Source organism: Phyllobates terribilis, unplaced genomic scaffold (genome assembly GCF_046119375.1).
Source record: "Phyllobates terribilis strain yellow unplaced genomic scaffold, ASM4611937v1 Scaffold_139__1_contigs__length_4784569, whole genome shotgun sequence".
NCBI lineage: Eukaryota > Metazoa > Chordata > Amphibia > Anura > Dendrobatidae > Phyllobates > Phyllobates terribilis.
Genome location: NW_027362899.1, coordinates 165,655 through 183,931, shown reverse-complemented (window position 1 = coordinate 183,931; position 18,277 = coordinate 165,655).

The following is an 18,277-nucleotide window of genomic DNA, read 5'->3' as shown; positions in this document are numbered from 1 at the left end:
CCAGAGCTTCAGTCTCTATTCTGCTGTTACATCATGTCTTATCCTCCAGTCACCTCCAGAGCTGCAGTCACTTTTCTGCTGTTACATCGTATCTTATCCTCCAGTCACCTCCAGAGCTGCAGTTACTATTCTGCTGTTACATCATGTCTTATCCTCCAGTCACCTCCAGAGCTGCAGTCACTATTCTGATGTTACATCGTGTCTTATCCTCCAGTCACCTCCAGAGCTGCAGTCACTATTCTGCTGTTACATCATGTTTTATCCTCCAGTCACCTCCAGAGCTGCACTCACTATTCTGCTGTTACATCGTGTCTTATCCTCCAGTCACCTCCAGAGTTGCAGTCACTATTCTGCTGTTACATTGTGTCTTATCCTCCAGTCACCTCCAGAGCTGCAGTGACTATTCTGCTGTTAGTTCGTGTCTTATCCTCCAGTCACCTCAAGAGCTGCAGTCACTATTCTACTATTATTTCATGTCTTATCCTCCAGTTACCTCCAGAGCTGTAGTCACTATTCTACTGTTACATCGTATCTTATCCTCCAGTCACCTCCAGAGCTGCAGTCACTATTCTGTTGTTACAACACGTCTTATGCTCCAGTCACCTCCAGAGCTGCACTCACTATTCTGCTGTTACATCATATCTTATCCTCCAGTCACCTCCAGAGCTGTAGTCACTATTCTGCTGTTACACCATGTATTATCCTCCAGTCACCTCCACAGCTGCACTCACTATTCTGCTGTTATATCATGTTTTATCCGCCAGTCACCTCCAGAGCTGCACTCAATATTCTACTGTTTCATCGTGTCTTATCCTCCTGTCACCTCCAGAGCTACAATCACTATTCTGCTGTTACATCAGGTCTTATCCTCCAGTCACCTCCAGAGCTGTAGTTTCTATTCTGCTATTACATCAAGTCTTATTCTCCAGTCACCTCCAGAGCTGCACTCATTGTTCTGCTGTTACATCATGTCTTATCCTCCAGTCACCTCCAGAGCTGCAGTCGCTTTTCAGCTGTTATATCGTGTCTTATCCTCCAGTCACCTCAAGAGCTGCAGTCACTTTTCAGCTGTTACATCGCGTCTTATCCTCCAGTTACCTCCAGAGCTGCAGTCACTATTCTGCTGTTACATCGTGTCTTATCCTCCAGTCACCTCCAGAGCTACACTCACTATTCTGCTGTTACATCATGTCTTATCCTCCAGTCACCTCAAGTGCTGCACTCACTATTCTGCTGTTACATCGTGTCTTATCCTCCTGTCACCTCCAGAGCTGCTGTTACACCATGTCTTATCCTCCAGTCATCTCCAGAGCTGCAGTCACTATTCTGCTGTTACATCGTGTGTTATCCTCCAGTCACCTCCAAAGCTGCACTCAATATTCTTCTTTTACATCACGTCTTATCCTCCAGTCACCTCCAGAGCTGCAGTCACTCTTCTGCTGTTGCAACCTGTCTTATCCTCCAGCCACCTCCAGAGCTGCAGTCACTATTCTGCTGTTACATCAAGTCTTATCCTCCAGTCACCTCCAGAGCTGCAGTCACTATTCTGCTGTTACATCGTGTCTTATCCTCCAGTCACATCCAGAGCTGCACTCACTATTCTGCTATTATTTCATGTCTTATCCTCCAGTCACCTCCAGAGCTGCAGTCACTATTCTGCTGTTACAACACGTCTTATCCTCCAGTTTCCTCCAGAGCTGCACTCACTATTCTGCTGTTACATCGTGTCTTATCCTCCAGTCACCTCCAGAGCTGCAGTCACTATTCTGCTGTTACATCGTGCCTTATCCTCCAGTCACCTCCAGAGCTGCAGTCACTATTCTGCTGTTGCATCATGTCTTATCCTCCAGTCACCTCCAGAGCTGTAGTCTCTATTCTGCTGTTACATCAGGTCTTATCCTCCAGAGCTGCAGTCTCTATTCTGCTCTTACATCGTGTATTATTCTCCAGTCACCTCCAGAGCTGCACTCACTTTTCTGCTGTTACATCGTGTCTTATCCTCCAGTCACCTCAAGGGCTGCACTCACTATTCTGCTGTTACATCGTGTCTTATCCTCCTGTCACCTCCAGAGCTGCTGTTACACCATGTCTTATCCTCCAGTCATCTCCAGAGCTGCAGTCACTATTCTGCTGTTAAATCGTGTCTTTTCCTCCAGCCACCTCCAAAGCTGCACTCAGAATTCTGCTGTTACATCATGTCTTATCCTCCAGCCACCTCCACAGCTGCAGTCACTATTCTGCTGTTACATCAAGTCTTATCCTGCAGTCACCTCCAGAGCTGCAGTCACTAATCTGCTGTTAGTTCGTGTCTTATCCTCCAGTCACCTCAAGAGCTGCAGTCACTATTCTGCTGTTACATCGTGTCTTATCCTCTAGTCTCATCCAGAGCTGCACTCACTATTCTGCTGTTACATCGTGTCTTATCCTCCAGTCACCTCCAGATCTGTAGTCACTGTTCTGCTGTTACATCTTATCTTTTCCTCCAGTCACGTCCAGAGCTGCACTCACTATTCTGCTGTTACATCATGTTTTATCCGCCTGTCTCCTCCAGAGCTGCACTCACTATTCTGCTGTTACATCCTGTCTTATACTCCACTCACCTCCAGAGCTGCAGTCACTATTCTGCTGTTACATCGTGTCTTATCCTCCTGTCACCTCCAGAGCTGCCCTCACTGTTCTGCTGTTACATCAGGTCTTATCCTCCAGTCACCTCCAGAGCTGCACTCCCTATTCTGCTGTTACAATGTGTCTTATCCGCCAGCCACCTCCAGCGCTGCACTCCCTATTCTTCTGTTACATCGTGTCTTATCCGCCAGCCACCTCTAGAGCTGCACTCAATATTCTGCTGTTATATCATGTCTTATCCTCCAGACACCTCCAGAGCTGCACTCACTATTCTGCCGTTACATCGTGTCTTATCTTCCAGTCACCTCCAGAGCTGCAGTCACTATTCTGCTGTTACATCGTTTCTTCTCCTCCAACCACCTCCAGAGCTGCAGTCTCTACTCTGCAGTTACATCATGTCTTATCCTCCAGTCATCTTCAGAGCTGTAGTCACTATTCTGCTGTTACATCGTGTCTTATCCTCCAGTCACCTCCAGAGCTGCAGTCACTATTCTGATGTTACATCCTGTCTTATCCTCCAGTCACCTCCAGAGCTGCAGTCCCTATTCTGATGCTACATCCTGTCTTATCCTCCAGTCACCTCCAGAGCTGCAGTCACTATTCTGCTGTTACATCATGTCTTATCCTCCAGACACCTACAGAGCTGCAGTCACTATTCTGCTGTTACATCATGTCTTATCCTCCAGACACCTACAGAGCTGCAGTCACTATTCTGCTTTTACGTCATGTCTTATCCTTCAGTCACTATTCTGCTGTTACATAGTGTGTTATCCTCCAGTCACCTCCAGAGCTGCAGTCACTCTTCTGCTGTTACATCGTGTCTTATCCTCCAGTCACCTCCAGAGCTGCTGTCACTATTCTGCTGTTACATCGTGTCTTTTCCTCCAGCCACTTCCAGAGCTGCTATCAAAATTCTGCTGTTACATCATGTCTTATTCTCCAGTCACCTCCAGAGCTGTAGTCAACCTTCTGCTGTTACATCGTGTCTTATCCTCCAGTCACCTCCAGAGCTGCTGTCAGTATTCTGCTGTTACATCGAGTCTTATCCTCCAGTCACCTCCAGAGCTGCAGACACCATTCTGCTGTTACTTCCTGTCTTATCCTCCAGTCACCTCCAGAGCTGCAGTCCCTATTCTGCTGTTACATCCTGTCTTATCCTCCAGTCATCTTCAGAGCTGTAGTCACTATTCTGCTGTTACGTCATGTCTTATCCTCCAGTCACCTCCAGAGCTGCACTCACTATTCTGCTGTTACATCGTGTCTTATCCTCCAGCCACCTCCGGAGCTGCACTCACTATTCTGCTCTTACATCATGTCTTATCCTCCAGTCACCTCAATAGCTGCGCTCACTATTCTGCTGTTACATTCTGTATTATCCGCCAGCCACCTCCAGAGCTGCACTCACTATTCTGCTGTTACATCTTGTCTTATCCGCCAGTCACCTCTAGAGCTGCACTCACTATTCTGCTGTTACATCATGTCTTATCTTCCAGTCACCTCCAGAGCTGCAGTCACTATTCTGCAGTTACATCGTGTCTTATTCTCCAGCCACCTCCAGAGCTGCAGTCACTATTCTGCTGTTACATCAGGTTTATCCTCCAGTCACCTCCAGAGCTGCAGTCACTATTATGCTATTACATCAGGTCTTATCCTCCAGTTACCTCCAGAGCTGCAGTCACTATTCTGCTGTTACATTCTGTATTATCCTCCAGTCACTTCCAGTGCTGCACTCACTATTCTGCTGTTATATTGTGTCTTATCCTCCAGTCACCTCCAGAGCTGTAATCACTATTCTGCTGTTACATCGTGTTTTATCCTCCAGTCACCTCCAGAGCTGCAGACACTATACTGCTGTTACATCGTGTCTTATCCTCCAGTCACCTTCAGAACTGCACTCACTATTCTGCTGTTACATCGTGTCTTAACCTCCAGTCACCTCCAGAGCTGCACTCACCATTCTGCTGTTACATTGTGTCTTATCCTCCAGTCACCTCCAGAGCTGCAGTCACTATTCTGGTGTAACATCATGTCTTATCCTCGAGCGACCTTCCAGAGCTGCGGTCACTATTCTGCTGTTACATTATGTCTTATCCTCCAGTTACCTCCAGAGCTGTAGTCACTATTCTGCTGTTACATCATGTCTTATCCTCCAGTCACCTCCAGAGCTTCAGTCTCTATTCTGCTGTTACATCATGTCTTATCCTCCAGTCACCTCCAGAGCTGCAGTCACTTTTCTGCTGTTACATCGTATCTTATCCTCCAGTCACCTCCAGAGCTGCAGTTACTATTCTGCTGTTACATCATGTCTTATCCTCCAGTCACCTCCAGAGCTGCACTCACTATTCTGCTGCTACATCAGGTCTTATCCTCCAGTCACCTCCAGAGCTGCGGTCACTATTCTGCTGTTACATCTTGTCTTATCCTCCAGTCACCTCCAGAGCTGCAATCACTATTCTGCTTTTACATCATGTCTAATCCTCCAGTCACCTCCAGAGCTGCATTCACTCTTCTGCTGTTACATCGTGTCTTATCCTCCAGTCACCTCCAGAGCTGCAGTCACTATTCTGCTGTTACATCGAGTCTTATCCTCCAGTCACCACAAGAGCTGCACTCACTATTCTGCTGTAACATCGTGTCTTAACCTCCAATCACCTCCAGATCTGCACTTACCATACTGCTGTTACCTTGTGTCTTATCCTCCAGAGCTGTAGTCACTATTCTGCTGTTACAATGTATCTTATCCGCCAGCCAACTCCAGAGCTGCACACACTATTCTGCTGTTACATCGTGTCTTATCCGCCAGCCACCTCTAGAGCTGCACTCACTATTCTGCTGTTACAAACGTGTCTTATCCTCCAGTCACCTCCAGAGCTGCAGTCACTATTCTGCTGTTACTTCATGTCTTATCCTCCAGTCACCTCCTGAGCTGCACCCACTATTCTGCTGTTACATCGTGTCTTATCCTCCAGTCACCTCCAGAGCTGCAGTCACTACTCTGCTGTTACATCATGTCTTATCCTCCAGTCATCTCCAGAGCTGTAGTCACTATCCTGCTGTTACATCATATCTTATCCTCCAGTCACCTCCAGAGCTGCACTCACTATTCTGCTGTTAAAATGTGTCTTAAACGTCAGTCACCTCCAGAGCTGCACTCACTATTCTGCTGTTACATTGTGTCTTATCCTCTTGCCACCTCCGGAGCTGCAGTCACTATTCTGCTGTTACATCAGGCCTTATCCTCCAGTCACCTCCAGAGCTGCACTCACTATTCTGCTCTTACATCATGTCTTATCCTCCAGTTACCTCCAGAGCTGCAGTCACTATTCTGCTATTACATCAGGTCTTATCCTCCAGCCACCTCCAGAGCTGCACTCACTATTCTGCTCTTACATCATGTCTTATCCTCCAGTTAACTCCAGAGCTGCAGTCACTATTCTGCTGTTACGTCATGTCTTATCCTCCAGTCACCTCAATAGCTGCTCTCACTATTCTGCTGTTACATTATGTCTTATCCTCCAGTCACCTCCAGAGCTGCATTCACTATTCTGCTGTTACATCGTGTCTTATCCGCCAGTCACCTCCAGAGCTGCAGTCACTACTCTGCTGTTACATCATATCTTATCCTCCAGTCATCTCCAGAGCTGTAGTCACTATTCTGCTGTTACGTCATGTCTTATCCTCCAGTCACCTCCAGAGCTACACTCACTATTCTGCTGTTAAAATGTGTCTTAAACGTCAGTCACCTCCAGAGCTGCACTCACTATTCTGCTGTTACATTGTGTCTTATCCTCTTGCCACCTCCGGAGCTGCAGTCACTATTCTGCTGTTACATCAGGCCTTATCCTCCAGTCACCTCCAGAGCTGCAGTCACTATTCTGCTATTACATCAGGTCTTATCCTCCAGCCACCTCCAGAGCTGCACTCACTATTCTGCTCTTACATCATGTCTTATCCTCCAGTTACCTCCAGAGCTGCAGTCACTATTCTGCGATTACATCAGGTCTTATCCTCCAGCCACCTCCAGAGCTGCACTCACTATTCTGCTCTTACATCATGTCTTATCCTCCAGTTACCTCCAGAGCTGCAGTCACTATTCTGCTGTTACGTCATGTCTTATCCTCCAGTCACCTCAATAGCTGCTCTCACTATTCTGCTGTTACATCAGGTCTTATCCTCCAGTCACCTCCAGAGCTGCAGTCTCTATTCTGCTGTTACATTATGTCTTATCCTCCAGTCACCTCCAGAGCTGCATTCACTATTCTGCTGTTACATCGTGTCTTATCCGCCAGTCACCTCTTGAGCTGCACTCACTATTCTGCTGTTACATCATGTCTTATCTTCCAGTCACCTCCAGAGCTGCAGTCACTATTCTGCTGTTACATCAGGTCTTATCCTCCAGTCACCTCCAGAGCTGCACTTAATATTCTGATCTTACATCATGTCTTATCCTCCAGTTACCTCCAGAGCTGCAGTCACTATTCTGATCTTACATCATGTCTTATCCTCCAGTTACCTCCAGAGCTGCAGTCACTATTCTGCTGTTACATCCTGTCTTATCCTCCAGTCACTTCCGGAGCTGCACTCGCTATTCTGCTGTTACATTGTGTCTTATCCTCCAGTCACCTCCAGAGCTGTAATCACTATTCTGCTGTTACACCGTGTTTTATCCTTCAGTCACCTACAGAGCTGCGGTCACTATTCTGCTGTTACATTATGTCTTATCCTCCAGTTACCTCCAGAGCTGCAGTCTCTATTCTGCTTTTATATCATGTCTAATCCTCCAGTCACCTCCAGAGCTGCATTCACTATTCTACTGTTACATGACATCTTATCCTCCAGTCACCTCCAGAGCTGCATCACTGTTCTGCTGTTACATGACATCTTATCCTCCAGCCACCTCCAGAGCTGCAGTCACTGTTCTGCTGTTACATGACATCTTATCCTCCAGCCACCTCCAGAGCTGCTGTCACTATTCTGCTGTTACATTATGTCTTATCCTTCAATTACCTCCAGAGCTGCAGTTACTATTCTGCTGTTACATCATGTCTTATCCTCCAGTCACCTCCAGAGCTGCAGTCACTATTCTGCTGTTACATCGTGTCTTATCCTCCAGTCACCTCCAGAGCTGCATTCACTATTCTACTGTTACATGACATCTTATCCTCCAGTCACCTCCAGAGCTGCACTAAGTATTCTGCTGTTACTTCGTGTCTTATCCTCCTGTCACCTCCAGATCTGCACTCACTATTCTGCTGTTACATCTTGTCCTATCCTCCAGTCACCTCCATAGCTGCACTCACTATTCTGCTGTTACATCGTGTCTTATCCTCCAGTCACCTCCAGAGCTGCACTCACTGTTCTGCTGTTACATCGTGTCTTATCCTCCAGTCACCTGCAGAGCTGCAGTCACTATTCTGCTGTAACATCGTGTCATATCCTCCATTCACCTCCAGAGCTGCACTTACCATTCTGCTGTTATATTGTGTCTTATCCTCCAGTCACCTCCAGAGCTGTAGTCACTATTTTGCTGTTACATCATGTCTTATCCTCCAGACACCTCCAGAGCTGCATTCACATTTCTGCTGTTACATCGTGTCTTATCCTCCAGTCACCTCCAGAGCTGCAGTCACTATTCTGCTGTTACATCATGTCTTATCCTCCAGTTACTTCCAGAGCTGCACTCGCTATTCTGCTGTTACATCGTGTCTTATCCTCCAGTCACCTCCAGAGCTGCAGTTACTATTCTGTTGTTAAATCATGTCTTATCCTCCAGTCAACTCCAGAGCTGTAGTCACTATTCTGCTGTTACATCGTGTCTTATCCTCCAGTCACCCCAAGAGCTGCACTCACTATTCTGCAGTTACATCTTGTCTTCTCCTCCAGTCACCTCCAGAGCTGAAGTCTCTATTCTGCTGTTACATCATGTCTTATCCTGCAGTCACCTCCAGAGCTGTAGTCTCTATTCTGCTGTTACATCAGTACTTATCCTCCATTCACCTCCAGAGCTGCACTCACTATTCTGCTGTAACATCATGTTTTATCTGACAGTCACCTCCAGAGCTGCACTCACTATTCTGCTGTTACATCGTGTCTCATCCTCCAGTCACCTCCAGAGCTGCAATAACTATTCTGTTGTTACATCATGTCTTATCCTCCAGTCACCTCCAGAGGTGCAGTCACTATTCTGCTGTTACATCATGTCTTATCCTCCAGTCACCTCCAGAGCTGCACTCACTATTCTGCTGTTACATCATGTCTTATCCTCCAGTCACCTCCAGAGCTGCAATAACTATTCTGTTGTTACATCATGTCTTATCCTCCAGTCACCTCCAGAGCTGCAGTCACTATTCTGCTGTTACATCATGTCTTATCCTCCAGTCACCTCCAGAGCTGCACTCACTATTCTGTTGTTACATCATGTCTTATCCTCCTGTCACCTCCAGAGCTGCAGTCACTATTCTGCTGTTACTTCATGTCTTATCCTTCAGTCAACTCCAGAGCTGTAGTCTCTATTCTGCTGTTACATCAGGTCTTATCCTCCATTCACCTCCAGAGCTGCAGTCACTATTCTGCTGTAACATCACGCCTTATCTTCCAGTCACCTCCAGATCTGCACTCACTATTCTGCAGTTACATCGTGTCTTATCCTCCAGTCAACTCCAGATCTGCACTCACCATTCTGCTGTTACATTTTGTCTTATCCTCCAGTCACCTCCAGAGCTGCTCTCACTATTCTGCAGTAAAATCAGGTCTTATCCTCCAGCCACCTTCAGAGCTGTTGTCACTATTCTGCTGTTACATTATGTCTTATCCTCCAGTCACCTCCAGAGCTGCACTTAATATTCTGCTGTTACATCATCTCTTATACTCCAGTCACCTCCAGAGCTGCATTCTCTATTCTGCTCTTACATCATGTCTTATCCTCCAGTCACCTCCAGAGCTGCAGTAACTATTCTGCTGTTGCATCGTGTCTTATCCTCCTGTTACCTTCAGAGCTGCAGTCACTATTCTGCTGTTACATCATGGCTTATCCTCCACTCACCTCCAGAGCTGTGGTCACTATTCTGCTGTTACATCAGGTCTTATCCTCCAGTCACCTCCAGAGCTGTAGTCACTATTCTGCTGTTACATCAGGTCTTATCCTCCAGTCGCCTCTAGAGCTGCAGTCTCTATTCTGCTGTTACATCATGTCTTATCCTGTAGTCACCTCCAGAGCTGCAGTCACTTTTCTGCTGTTACATCGTGTCTTATCCTCCAGCCACCTCCAGAGCTGCACTCACTATTCTGCTGTTACATCGTGTCTCATCCTCCAGTCACCTCCAGAGCTGCAATAACTATTCTGTTGTCACATCATGTCTTATCCTCCAGTCACCTCCAGACGTGCAGTCACTATTCTGCTGTTACATCATGTCTTATCCTCCAGTCACATCCAGAGCTGCAGTCACTATTCTGCTGTTACATCATGTCTTATCCTCCAGTCACCTCCAGAGCTGCACTCACTATTCTGTTGTTACTTCATGTCTTATCCTCCAGTCATCTCCAGAGCTGCAGTCACTATTCTGCTGTAACATCACGCCTTATCCTCCAGTCACCTCCAGAGCTGCACTCACTATTCTGCTTTTACATTGTCTTATCCTCCAGTCACCTCCAGAGCTGCAGTTACTATTCTGCTGTTACATCGTGTCTTATCCTCCAGTCACCTCCAGAGCTGCATTCACTATTCTACTGTTACATGACATCTTATCCTCCAGTCACCTCCAGACCTGCACTCACTATTCTGCTGTTACATCGTGTCTTATCCTCCAGTCACCTCCAGAGCTGCACTCACTATTCTGCTGTTACATCGTGTCTTATACTCCAGTGCTGCAGTCACTGTTCTGCTGTTACATCGTGTCTTATCCTCCAGTCACCTCCAGAGCTGCACTCACTGTTCTGCTGTTACATGACATCTTATCCTCCAGCCATCTCCAGAGCTGCTGTCACTATTCTGCTGTTACATTATGTCTTATCCTCCAATTACCTCCAGAGCTGCAGTTACTATTCTGCTGTTACATCGTGTCTTATCCTCCAGTCACCTCCAGAGCTGCATTTACTATTCTACTGTTACATGACATCTTATCCTCCAGTCAGCTCCAGAGCTGCACTAAGTATTCTGCTGTTACTTCGTATCCTATCCTCCAGTCACCTCCAGAGCTGCAGTCACTTTTCTGCTGTTACATCGTGTCTTATCCTCCAGCCTCCTACAGAGCTGCACTCACTATTCTGCTGTTACATCTTGTCTTATCCTCCAGTGCTGCAGTCACTGTTCTCCTGTTACATCGTGTCTTATCCTCCAGTCACCTCCAGAGCTGCACTCACTGTTCTGCTGTTACATCATGTCTTATCCTCCAGTCATCTGCAGAGCTGCAGTCACTATTCTGCTGTTACATTGCGTCTTATCCTCCAGTCACCTCCAGAGCTGCAGTCACTATTCTGCTGTTACATCGTGTCTTATCCTCCAGTCACCTCCAGAGCTGCAGTCACTTTTCTGCTGTTACATCGTGTCTTATCCTCCAGTCACCTCCAGAGCTGCAGTCACTATTCTGCTGTTACATCATGTCTTATCCTCCAGTTACTTCCAGAGCTGCACTTGCTATTCTGCTGTTATATCGTGTCTCATCCTCCAGTCACCTCCAGAGCTGCAATAACTATTCTGTTGTTACATCATGTCTTATCCTCCAGTCACCTCCAGAGGTGCAGTCACTGTTCTGCTGTTACATCATGTCTTATCCTCCAGTCACCTCCAGAGCTGCACTCACTATTCTGTTGTTACATCATGTCTTATCCTCCTGTCACCTCCAGAGCTGCAGTCACTATTCTGCTGTTACTTCATGTCTTATCCTTCAGTCAACTCCAGAGCTGTAGTCTCTATTCTGCTGTTACATCAGGTCTTATACTCCAGTCACCTCCAGAGCTGCACTCACCATTCTGCTGTTACATTTTGTCTTATCCTCCAGTCACCTCCAGAGCTGCTCTCACTATTCTGCAGTAAAATCAGGTCTTATCCTCCAGCCACCTCCAGAGCTGTTGTCACTATTCTGCTGTTACATTATGTCTTATCCTCCAGTTACCTCCTGAGCTTCAGTCACTATTCTGCTTTTACATCGTGTCTTATCCTCCAGTTACCTCCAGAGCTGCCATTACTATTCTGATGTTACATCATGTCTTATCCTCCAGTCACCTCCAGAGCTGCACTTAATATTCTGCTGTTACATCATCTCTTATCCTCCAGTCACCTCCAGAGCTGCATTCTCTATTCTGCTCTTACATCATGTCTTATCCTTCAGTCACCTCCAGAGCTGCAGTAACTATTCTGCTGTTACATCGTGTCTTATCCTCCTGTTACCTCCAGAGCTGCAGTCACTATTCTGCTGTTACATCGTGTCTTATCCTCCACTCACCTCCAGAGCTGTGGTCACTATTCTGCTGTTACATCAGGTCTTATCCTCCAGTCACCTCCAGAGCTGTAGTCACTATTCTGCTGTTACATCAGGTCTTATCCTCCAGTCGCCTCCAGAGCTGCAGTCACTTTTCTGCTGTTACATCGTGTCTTATCCTCCAGCCACCTCCAGATCTGCACTCACTATTCTGCTGTTACATCGTGTCTCATCCTCCAGTCACCTCCAGAGCTGCAATAACTATTCTGTTGTTACATCATGTCTTATCCTCCAGTCACCTCCAGACGTGCAGTCACTATTCTGCTGTTACATCATGTCTTATCCTGCAGTCACCTCCAGACCTGCGCTGTACATTATGTCTTATCCTCCAGTCACCTCCAGAGCTGTAGTCACTATTCTGCTGTTACATCATGTCTTATCCTCCAGTCAACTCCCGAGCTGTAGTCACTATTCTGCTGTTACATCAGGTCTTATCCTCCAGTCACCTCCAGAGCTGCAGTCTCTATTCTGCTGTTACATCAGGTCTTATCCTCCAGTCGCCTCCAGAGCTGCAGTCTCTATTCTGCTGTTACATCCTGTCTTATCCTCCATTCACCTCCAGAGATGCAATCACTGTTCTGCTATTACATCAGGTCTTATCCTCCAGTCACCTCCAGAGCTGCACTCAGTATCTGCTGTTACTTCGTGTCTTATCTTCCAGTCACCTCCAGATCTGCACTCACTATTCTGCTGTTACATCGTGTCTTATCCTCCAGTCTCCTCCAGAGCTGCAGTCGCTGTTCTGCTGTTACATCGTGTCTTATCCTCCAGTCACCTCCAGAGCTGCACTCATTGTTATGCTGTTACATCGTGTCTTATCCTCCAGTCACCTCCAGAGCTGCAGTCACTATTCTGTTACATCAGGTCTTATCCTCCAGTCACCTCCAGAGCTGCACTCACTATTCTGCTGTAACATCGTGTCTTATCGTCCAGTCACCTCCAGATCTGCAATTACCATTCTGCTGTTACATTGTGTCTTATCCTCCAGTCACCTCCAGAGCTGTAGTCACTATTCTGATGTTACATCGTGTCTTATCCTCCAGTCACCCCAAGAGCTGCACTCACTATTCTGCTGTTACATCATGTCTTATCCTGCAGTCACCTCCAGAGCTGCAGTCTCTTATTCTCCTGTAACATCATGCCTTATCCTCCAGCCACCTCCAGAGCTGCAGTCAGTATTCTGCTTTTACATCGTGTCTTATCCTCGTCATCTAAAGGGCTGCACTCACTATTCTGCTGTTACATCGTGTCTTATCCTCCAGTCACCTTAAGAGCTGCACTCACTATTCTGCTGTTACGTCACGTCCTATCCTCCATTCACCTCCAGAGCTGCAGTCACAATTCTGCTGTAACATCATGTTTTATCTGCCAGTCACCTCCAGAGTTGCACTCACTATTCTGCTGTTACATCGTGTCTCATCCTCCAGTCACCTCCAGAGCTGCAGTCACTATTCTGCTCTAACATCATGTGTTCTCCTCCAGTTACCTCCATAGCTGCAGTCACTATTCTGCTGTTGCATCCTGTCTTATCCTCCACTTACCTCCAGAGCTGTGGTCACTATTCTGCTGTTACATCAGGTCTTATCATCCAGTCTTCTCCAGAGCTGTAGTCACTATTCTGCTGTTACGTCATGTCTTATTTTCCACTCACCTCCAGAGCTGCAGTCACTATTCTGCTGTTACAACGTGTCTTATCCTCCAGCCACCTTCAGTACTGCAGTCACTATTCTGCTGTTACATCAGGTCTTATACTCCAATCACCTCCAGAGCTGCAGTCACTATTCTGCTGTTACATCCTGTCTTATCCTCCATTCACCTCCAGAGATGCAATCACTGTTCTGCTATTACATCAGGTCTTATCCTCCAGTCACCTCAAAAGCTGCAGTCACTATACTGTTGTTACATCGTGTCTCATCCTCCAGTCACCTCCAGAGCTGCACTCACTATTCTGCTGTTAATTCATTTCTTATCCTTCAGTCACCTCCAGTGCTGCAGTCACTATTCTGATGTTACATCGTGTCTTATCCTCCAGTCACCTCCAGAGCTGCAGTCACTATTCCGCTGTTACATCGTGTCTTATCCTCCAGCTACCTCCATAGCTGCAGTCACTATTCTGCTGTTACATCGTATCTTATCCTCCAGCCATCTCCAGAGCTGCACTCACTATTCTGCTGTTACATCATGTCTTATCCTCCAGTCACCTCCAGAGCTGCACTCACTATTCTGCTGTTACATTATGTCTTATCCTCCAGTTACCTCCAGAGCTGCAGTCACTATTCTGATGTTACATCATGTCTTATCCTCCAGTTACCTCCAGAGCTGCAGTCACTATTCTGATGTTACATCATGTCTTATCCTCCAGTAACTTCCAGAGCTGCACTCACTATTCTGCTGTTACATCGTGTCTTATCCTCCAGTCACCTCCAGAGCAGCAGTCTCTATTCTGCTGTTACATCCTGTCTTATCCTCCATTCACCTCCAGAGATGCAATCACTGTTCTGCTGTTACATCAGGACTTATCCTCCAGTCACCTCCCGAGCTGCAGTCACTATTCTGCTGTTACATCGCGTCTTATTCTCCAGTCACCTCAAGAGCTGCGGTCACTATTCTGCTGTTACATCAAGTCTTATCGTCCAGTCACCTTCAGAGCTACACTCACTATTCTGCTGTTACATCAGGTCTTAACTTCCAGTCACCTCCAGAGCTGCAGTCATTCTTCTGCTGTTACATCGTGTCTTATCCTCCAGCCACCTCCAGATCTGCGCTCACTATTCTGCTGTTACATCAGGTCTTATCCTCCAGTCACCTCCAGAGCTGTAATCACTATTCTGCTGTTACATCAGGTCTTATCCTCCAGCCACCTCCAGATCTGCACTCACTATTCTGCTGTTACATAGTGTCTTATCCTCCAGTCACCTCCAGAGCTTCAGTCACTATTCTGATGTTACATCGTGTCTTATCCTCCAGTCACCTCCAGAGCTGCTGTTACTATTCTGCTGTTACATCATGTCTTATCCTCCAGTCACCTCCAGAGCTGCACTCACTATTCTGCTGTTACATCATCTCTTATCCTCCAGTCACCTGCAGAGCTGCAGTCACTTTTCTGCTGTTACATCGTGTCTTATCCTCCAGTCACCTCCAGAGCTGCAGTCACTATTCTGCTGTTACATCGTGTCTTATCCTGCAGTCACCTCCAGAGCTGCAGTCTCTATTCTCCTGTAACATCATGTCTTATCCTCCAGTCACCTCCAGAGCTGCAGTCACTTTTCTGCTTTTACATCGTGTCTTATCCTCCAGCCACCTCCAGAGCTGCACTCACTATTCTGCTGTTACATCCTGTCTTATCCTTCAGTCACCTCCAGAGCTGCATTCACTATTCTTCTGTTACATGACATCTTATCCTCCAGTCACCTCCAGAGCTGGACTCAGTATTCTGCTGTTACTTCGTGTCTTATCCTCCAGTCACCTCCAGAGCTGCAGTCACTGTTCTGTTGTTACATCGTGTTTTATCCTCCAGTCACCTACAGAGCTGCACTCACTGTTCTGCTGTTACATCGTGTCTTATCCTCCAGTCACCTCCAGAGCTGCAGTCACTATTCTGCTGTTATATCAGGTCTTATCCTCCAGTCACCTCCAGAGCTGCACTCACTATTCTGCTGTAACATCGTGTCTTATCCTCCAGTCACCTCAAGTGCTGCACTCACTATTCTGCTGTAACATCATGTCTTATCACAAGCCACCTCCAGAGCTGCACTCACTATTCTGCTGTTACATTATGTCTTATCCTCCAGTCAACTCCAGAGCTGTAGTCACTATTCTGCTATTACATCATGTTTTATCATGCAGTCACCTCCAGAGCTGCAGTCTCTATTCTCCTGTAACATCATATCTTATCCTCCAGTCACCTCCAGAGATGCAATCACCGTTCTGCTGTTACATCGTGTCCTATCCTCCAGTCGCCTCCAGAGCTGTATTCACTATTCCGCTGTTACATCGTGTCTTATCCTCCAGTCACCTCCAGAGCTGCAGTCACTGTTCTGCTGGTACATCGTGTCTTATCCTCCAGTCACCTCCAGAGCTGCAGTCACTATTCTGCTGTTACATCGTGTCTTATCCTGCAGTCACCTCCAGAGCTGCAGTCTCTATTCTCCTGTAACATCATGTCTTATCCTCCAGTTACCTCCAGAGCTGCAGTCACTTTTCTGCTTTTACATCGTGTCTTATCCTCCAGCCACCTCCAGAGCTGCACTCACTATTCTGCTGTTACATCGTGTCTTATCCTCCAGTCACCTCCAGAGCTGCATTCACTATTCTGCTGTTACATGACATCTTATCCTCCAGTCACCTCCAGAGCTGCACTCAGTATTCTGCTGTTACTTCGTGTCTTATCCTCCAGTCACCTCCAGAGCTGCAGTCACTGTTCTGTTGTTACATCGTGTCTTATCCTCCAGTCACCTCCAGAGCTGCAGTCACTGTTCTGTTGTTACATCGTGTTTTATCCTCCAGTCACCTACAGAGCTGCACTCACTGTTCTGCTGTTACATCGTGTCTTATCCTCCAGTCACCTCCAGAGCTGCAGTCACTATTCTGCTGTTATATCAGGTCTTATCCTCCAGTCACCTCCAGAGCTGCACTCACTATTCTGCTGTAACATCGTGTCTTATCCTCCAGTCACCTCCAGAGCTGCACTCACTATTCTGCTGTTACATCCTGTCTTATCCTCCATTCAGCTCCAGAGATGCAATCACCGTTCTGCTGTTACATCGTGTCCTATCCTCCAGTCGCCTCCAGAGCTGTATTCACTATTCCGCTGTTACATCGTGTCTTATCCTCCAGTGCTGCAGTCACTGTTCTGCTGTTACATCGTGTCTTATCCTCCAGTCACCTCCAGAGCTGCACTCACTGTTCTGCTGTTACATTGTGTCTTATCCTCCAGTCACTTGCAGAGCTGCAGTCACTATTCTGCTGTAACATCGTGTCTTAACCTCCAGTCACCTCCAGAGCTGCACTTACCATTCTGCTGTTATATTGTGTCTTATCCTCCAGTCACCTTCAGAGCTGCAGTTACTATTCTGTTGTTACATCATGTCTTATCCTCCAGGCAACTCCAGAGCTGCACTCACTATTCTGCTGTTACATCATGTCTTATCCTGCAGTCACCTCCAGACCTGCGGTCACTATTCTGCTGTTACATTATGTCTTATCCTCCAGTCACCTCCAGAGCTGCAGTTACTATTCTGTTGTTACATCATGTCTTATCCTCCAGTCAAATCCAGAGCTGTAGTCACTATTCTGCTGTTACATCGTGTCTTATCCTCCAGTCACCCCAAGAGCTGCACTCACTATTCTGCTGTTACATCATGTCTTCTCCAGTCACCTACAGAGCTGCAGTCTCTATTCTGCTGTTACATCATGTCTTATCCTGCAGTCACCTCGAGAGCTGCAGTCTCTATTCTCCTATAACATCATGTCCTATCCTCCAGTCACCTCCAGAGCTGCAGTCACTTTTCTGCTGTTACATCGTGTCTTATCCTCCAGCCACCTCCAGAGCTGCACTCACTATTCTGCTGTAACATCATGTCTTATCCTCCAGGCACCTCCAGAGCTGCACTCACTTTTCTGCTGTTACATCGTGTCTTATCCTCCAGTCACCTCAAGAGCTGCCCTCACTTTTCTGCTGTTACATCGTGTCTTATCCTCCAGGCACCTCCAGAGCTGCACTCACTTTTCTGCTGTTACATCGTGTCTTATCCTCCAGTCACCTCCAGAGCTGCACTCACTTTTCTGCTGTTACATCGTGTCTTATCCTCCAGTCACCTCAAGAGCTGCCCTCACTTTTCTGCTGTTACATCGTGTCTTATCCTCCAGTCACCTCAAGAGCTGCAGTTACTATTCTGTTGTTACATCATGTCTTATCCTCCAGTCAACTCCAGAGCTGTAGTCACTATTCTGCTGTTAATTCGTGTCTTATCCTCCAGTCACCCCAAGAGCTGCACTCACTATTTTGCTGCTACATGATGTCTTCTCCAGTCACCTACAGAGCTGCAGTCTCTATTCTGCTGTTACATCATGTCTTATCCTGCAGTCACCTCGAGAGCTGCAGTCTCTATTCTCCTATAACATCATGTCCTATCCTCCAGTCACCTCCAGAGCTGCAGTCACTTTTCTGCTGTTAC